Source organism: Silene latifolia, chromosome 10 (genome assembly GCF_048544455.1).
Source record: "Silene latifolia isolate original U9 population chromosome 10, ASM4854445v1, whole genome shotgun sequence".
Taxonomy (NCBI): Eukaryota; Viridiplantae; Streptophyta; class Magnoliopsida; order Caryophyllales; family Caryophyllaceae; genus Silene; species Silene latifolia.
In genome coordinates this window covers 110,564,206-110,571,327 of record NC_133535.1, presented here as the reverse complement: position 1 = coordinate 110,571,327, position 7,122 = coordinate 110,564,206, and the positions used below count along the sequence as shown (strand labels likewise).

The 7,122-nt window shown below is 40.5% G+C and overlaps 1 non-coding gene across 1 annotated transcript; it reads left to right on the top strand.

The window, feature by feature from the left end:
• Positions 1-6,144: 6,144 nt before the first annotated feature.
• Positions 6,145-6,251, top strand: LOC141610177 (small nucleolar RNA R71). Its single transcript, XR_012528072.1, has one exon. It is a non-coding gene; the product is annotated as a small nucleolar RNA R71 (small nucleolar RNA).
• Positions 6,252-7,122: the final 871 nt, after the last annotated feature.

Here is a 7,122-nt window from a genome sequence, read left to right as displayed (position 1 = left end):
TTCATTTTGGGAGTTTGCTTTTGTTTTTGTTTTTCCCCCCAATTTCTTGTGGCATTTGACATTTGAGAACACTTTCTTTGCCATTTCTTTTTGATTTTTGGCATTTGAATACTTGACAACTTTTTTGCATTTCTTTTTGAACATTTTCAAAGTCACCCCAATTAGTAACGAGGGTGCCTTGTATTTGAAGCTTAGGAGTTCTATTTTTGCTCCTCTTTTCATTTGATGCATTTTTGCAAACTTTCTTTCACTTTTCATTTCATTGAACTCGAATTGATTTCTTTTTGTGCCCATTCCCTTTTGTTGACAAAATGTATGGTAGAACATGGATGATGGATGTATGGGTGCATGGTTTCAAGGGTCACCTTGGAATAAACGGTAGCCAAGGAGTTATCACACCACAAGGTACTCTTGACTAGGCCTTAATCCATGGGTCAAAGGATACTAGCATGACACATCCTAGGGTGTTTTACAAGCATTCTAACAAGCAAAGTCTTAAGAACAAAAGGCATCTACTAGGGCCTATATACACTTGTCAAGCTTCCCAAGTAGACGGTTTCGCAAAATTTTTCTAACATGCAACTACATGCAATGATGCAACTAGCATATAAACATCCTAATGCATATGATTCTACCAACTAATATGACATATAAACTAAATGCAAGTCCTAGATTCACATTGTTATACCGCATCAATCAAAATAAAGCCACATAGTCATTAACATAAAGAGGAAAAAGGAGATTGGAAAGATCATACCATGCGGTCTTCAATATCCTCATGTCTCGGATGTGGCGTAGTCAATCAATGTGAACAAGGATAAAACAAACACAATATATACAAGACAATATATACAAAGGAAATGAACTTGTTTTTGGGTTTTCAATTTTTTCAATTTTTATGATTTTTGAAATTTTTCAATTTTTATGGGTTTTTTGAATAAGAGTTAAATGTTAGAATTCCCATCCCCACACTAATACGGGCATTGTCCTCAATGGCCAAAATGATGGAAATTATGCAAAGATGATGCATGATTTCTATACTAAATGCAATTCTATACTAAGCTACACTACATGATGCATGGTTTTTGTTATGACGGAGAGGATAATTTAGATTACCTCCCGTTGCGTATGCATTAACTTCCCCAAACCGAGTGAGACACTATTGCTAATGTCCAAGGATGGGTATATTTCATGCACACACTATGCTATGCATGAAACTAGTTTGTCATTTTGGATTTTACAAATGGGAACAATAAAATAAGAACACCTCAATGGTACCGAGGTGTGAGTCCTTTGATGTTGCTAGGACTATTCCAACAATGATCAAAATTAAATAAAATGCAAAGAGAGATAGACAAACCATGGGAGTGTAGGAGTCTCCAAGGCTTGCTAGTCTTCCATCATGCTATCATCATCATCACTTCCCTCATGAGAAGTGGTCACATTGCCACTTTCCTTGTCATTTGCTTCTTCACTTTCTTCCTCATCTTGCTCATCATCATCTTCACCATTTCTTTCCCCATCTTCACTTGCATCTTCCTCAATATTATCATCAACTTCTTCATCATTTCCAACAACCTCATTGTCACCCACAACGACCCTAGATGCACCCGGAAATAAGACTTCTCTATCCGCCCAACTAGGCAAAGGACAAGATGGATCAAGGAGTCCTTGCCTAGCTAAATGTAGGAGGGGAGGATATTGAGCCAAATAGGCATTTTTCCGATCTTCATAGGCTTGCTTGTGCATTGCTTGCATGAGAAGAGTCACATAGTCTTTCCCAACTTCAATTCCTTCCGGCTTGAACTCTTCATACTCAAAGGGGTAAGGTGGTATGACAATGGAAGAGGAGGGGGTTTCAAGATCACACTTTTGTTGTTGAATGATATACTCGGCTTCTTCGGAAAGGGGAAGTAGATAATTGGTCCGGTGGACGCTTAGGCGACAAATCTTCGAGGGCAAGGTGAACGATCTAGCTTCACTAGTTAGCCATCCATACTTAGTGTCAAGGGGGTTTTGAGCAACCCACTTGAACTTGTGAATCATAATATGCATATCAATAAGATGGCCACCTTCCTTTGCTTTGTACTTGTTATCCTTATTGAAGTTAGGATCAAAGTGCTTAGCTAGGACCGTGACTAGGCCGCCATTGAAAATAACGGTCGTGCCCTTCTTCCCACTATCGATGTTGAGCCATCTATCTACCAAGAGCCTCAAAGAATTGTAAGGCTTGGTATGAATTCTTCCGATATTCAAAGCCGATTCAAGGAGAATAAAATCAAGTCTTGTGAAATGATTGGTGTCTTTCCTAGCAATTATGGTATTTCCCACAACCTTGTGCCATACTCTTATGCCCGGATGATGGACCAAAAGAGCACGACATGCATGAAAATCCTCAAATTTCTTCCCAGAGATTGCCTCCCAAAGAGGCTCGGGGTCATACTTTCCATAATGCTTAAGATAACGCGATTCATCACTAAGACCCAAAATTTCACCTAATTCCTTAAAGGTAATGCGTCTACTAACATTAGCTAGACGAAACTCGAGATTTTCCCTATTCTCAACTTTGGTGACTTTCAAAGAACTTAAAAATTCCAAAACAAGGGAGGGGTATGTCAACTCCTTTGTTTCAAACAATTTCTTCAACCCCATGGCTTTGAAAAAGGCTTTTGTTTGTTCAAGAACACCCAATTTTTCCAAGGTATCCTCACATATGAATTTGGTGGATTGTAATGACTTCATAGCAAACTTGACAAAGGTATTTCTATGGGTATCGGAAATAAAAGTTACCTCCGGATAATGCAAAAGTTGATTAATTACCGGAGTAGAAGGTGTTGTTGCTCCCATAGAAGGTTGTTGTTGTTGTTGTACTTCCAAGTTTGGTGTTGCTACCACCATAGCCAAAGCTTTATTTGTTTGAAGAGCCTTTTGCCTTTGTGAGAGTGCCTTAGCCTTTGGTGCCTTTGTTGCCTTTGTTGCACCCTTAGTCCTTGCCATTGATGAACTATCCAAGAAAAGAATGAAAAATCTTCAATTTGTAGTATGCCCAAATCGATTTGAAGGTGAAAGGCTTTGCCTTTATGAAAACAAAAATCGACTCAAAGGTTGAAGATTTTGTTCTTGGTTTTGATTTTTGTTGAAGAAGGAGTGATTAATTTGTTGTTGGAAGGATGGTTTGATTTGTTTTTGTTGAATGTTGGTGAGGGTTTTGTTTTTATGATGGAGAGGATGAGGGTTTTGATGTTGTGGGTAGTGTTTATGAATGAATGAATGAATGAATGAAGGTGGGAGGGGTTTTAAAGAGGCCGAAAATTTCGAATCTGCAGGGCCAATCCGTGCGGATTCTGCTTCTTCTACCTTTGCAAAAACTCGCCTAAAGACGGGCGGATTCTGTAGAATCCGCTCGGATTCTTCTGTTAAGGGACGGGCGGATTTCTTCAAAGACGGACGGATTTATGTCCAGAGAAATTTGCTTGTTTTCCTCAGTTGCAAAGACGGACGTCTTTTCTCCTGGACGGACGGATTCTTCAAGACGGGCGGATTTTCAGAAATCCGCTCGGATTCTTTAACAGTCAAGAAAATTTCAAAATTCAGCTCAGTTCAAGACGGGCGTCTTTTCTGCAGGACGCTCGGATTGCATAAGACGGGCGGATTCTTGGGAATCCGCTCGGATTCTTCCCCTATGTACACGGATTCAGTTCCACCCGTGCACAGCGCATTCCCTTTATCATTCTTCCATTCTTTCTTCAAGTCTTGTGTTCTTCATTGTGGGGGCACTACTAAGGCATGGATAGCCTAGGCAATTGCCATCCCCACACTAAGGTAAAGCACTACACATCAATTGAAATTGTTAGTCCCTCCCTCACTTCTCTCTTATATGACAATTATTTTGATCAAAGTAAATAAAAATCCAAAGATGACAAAAATGCAATACAAGAATTGAAATGTAAGTTAGGGAGTTAGAAATATTTACAAGTGGTGGTTTAGGGAGGACTCCACCAAACTCTCATTCTTGATGAGATGTCAAGGGGGCATGTTCAAGGTGTTGTTGATGTTGCTCAACACCTTGAAGAAGTAATCAAAAGCTTGTTCATTATCATGGTAGAGGTCCTCAATAGACCGTGGCCCTTGTTGTTGATCATGATCGATGGCATGTCCAATGTAGGGATTAAAAATCCCTTCAAATTCGTCGTCCCAAAGACCACAAACTTCATTGAGTTGATCATTGAAAATCTCTTGCTTAGATGGAGACAACTCTCCCAATTTCTTCTCTTGGCCAATGAGGCCATCCTCTTCTTCCTTGGTTGATTTTGATGAGCTTTGCAAGCTCTCCTTGTCACAATTCACTTGCTCTTTGAATGGAGCATCTTCAACTTTCTTCTTCCATTGGAGTTCCGATTTCTTCCTCTCATCTTTTCGGCTATAATGATCAATCATGAAACATGGCTCATGCAAATGAGGAGCTCTCATGGTCTTGTCAAGATTAAAAGTTATGCTTTCATCTCCCACTTCTAGAGTGAGCTCTCCATGTTTCACATCAATCACCGCACCCGCGGTGTGTAGGAAAGGTCTTCCTAGGATGATTGGAATGTTGGAATCTTCCTCCATATCAACAATGACAAAGTCCACCGGGATGAAAAACTTCCCAATTCGCACGGGGACATCTTCCCATATCCCTAACGGTGTCTTCGTCGATCTATCGGCCATTTGGAGTGTGATGTTGGTGCATTTAAGCTCTCCCATCCCCAACCTTTTACTCACCGAGTATGGCATGACACTCACACTAGCCCCTAGATCGCATAAGGCTTTGTTGATCGTCGTGTCGCCAATGGTACACGGTATTGAGAAGCTTCCCGGATCCTTTAACTTTGGAGGTGAACTCCCTTGAAGTATTGCACTACTCACCTTAGTGAAGGCGATAGTCTCAAGTTTCCGGATCGACTTCTTCTTTGTGAGGATATCTTTCATGTACTTCGCATAGGCCGGAACGTGATTGATTAATTCCGTGAAAGGAATTAAGACTTCTAAATTATTCACAATTTCCATGAACTTTCCAAGTTGATCATCAAATTTGGGCTTGGCTTGACGACTTGGAAAAGGAAGTCTAATCACAATGGGCTCCTTCTCCTTGGCCTTGTCTTCATTTTTCTTTGAACTTTCTTCTTTTGATGATTCTCCTTCTTTGGAGTTTTGCACCACAACTTCATCCTTTTCGCTAGCTTCCACAACTTCATCCTCAACTTGCTTCTTCGGTGCTTCATACCTTGTACCACTTCTCAAGTGAATGGCACTAACGTTTCATGCCTTGGGGGATTACTTTGAGGTGGTAATTGCCCCTTTTGTCTTTGTGAGCTTGAAGATGCTAGTTGAGTCAATTGTGTTTCCAACATCTTGGTGTGAGCTAGAATGTTGTTGATGGTGGTTTCTTTTGCTTGGCTATCTTTTTGCATTTGGGTGAAAAATTCTTGTTGATTCTTTTGCATTTGGAGGACCGCTTTTTGGACATCAAAACCTTGGTCATTTTGGTGATTGTATGGATTTTGATTTTGGTAACCTTGGTTTTGATTGTAAAAGGGTCTTTGATTTTGGTTTCTCATGGGTGGTGGAGTGTATGTTGTTTGAAGGTTTTGAACATTTTGGCTTTTGTATGAGAGATTTGGATGGAATTTGGTGTTTTCATTGTAAAAGTTGGAATAAGGGGTACCACTCTTGTATGCTTGGAAAGCATTCACTTGTTCATTTGTTCCCCTACATTCACCTTGGTCATGTCCCAAAGTTCCACAATTCTCACATATCCCACTTGGGATTGATGAGGATGCCGTCATGGCATTAACATGATGCTTCGATGATTTTGAGTTTTCCTCAAGCCTAGCCATAGCTTGTTCAAACTTCAAGTTGATTGTGTCAATGTGAGCATTAAGTTGAGCACCCAATTGAGTAACGGAGTCCACTTCATGCTTTCCTCCTCTAGTAGCCTTGCGAGGTCTACTATATTGTGAGTTATGGACCGCCATTTCCTCAATCTTGTTCCATGTTTGATTGTCATCAACTTCGGTGAACATTCCATTTGATCCCATATTGAGAATGTTCCTAGAATCTTCATATAAACCATTCCAAAATTGTTGCACCAAAAACCATTCGCTAAGTCCATGGTGAGGACATGAGCGACAAATTCCTTTAAACCGCTCCCAAGCTTCATACAAAGACTCTTCATCCCTTTGCTTAAAACCCGTAATTTGAGCTCTTAGCATGTTGGTCTTTTCCGGTGGGTAGAATTTTTGTAGAAAGCTAGAGCCAACTTCTTCCAAGAATCTATTCCAAGGGTGGCCTTATCAAGGCCCTTCAACCATTGCTTTTCGGTGCCGATTAAGGAAAAAGGAAATAAGACCCATCTAATTTGGTCTTGAGTCACGCCCGTTTGAGAGATAGCATCACAATAATCGCAAAAGGTTTCCATATGAGAATGAGGGTCCTCACTAGGCATCCCCCCAAATTGGCTCCTCTCAACTAGTTGGATGAAGGCGGACTTGGCAATAAAATTTCCGGTGAGATGTTGCGGTGTAGGAGTACCATTTGGTAGATTCTCCTCGGTGGGTACAGAGTGTGACGAGAATTTTGGCATTGTAGGTGGATTTTGTGGGGTATTGTGTAATGGGTTTTCTTCTCCTTCTATTGCGAAAGGATTGACAAACTCACTAGTGGGTTGAACAACTTCACCAACACCTCTCAAATTCCTCCTAACAAGTCTCCTATTGTTCGTCAAGGTTCTTTCGATTTCATGGTCAAAAGGTAACAAATCACTTTGTAACCTTCTAGACATGCAAAATATCAAACAACTCAAAAACAATTAGAACAAACCTTGAGGAGTTTTACTTCCTCAAGGCGAAGAAAGACACAACTAATAACAAAAAGGAAATCTAAGTCAAACAAACACCGTCCCCGGCAACGGCGCCATTTTTGATGCGATCCCGCTAAATGTTCACAAATTAAGATGTGGTCGTTGGTCACGGTCGAATCAAAACACAATTTATAGCTTAACAAGCAACTCTACAATTAGTAAAGAGGCAAGTAAAGGTCGGATCCCAAGGGACGGGAGTTGAAATGAGATTTCTATTGTAACTA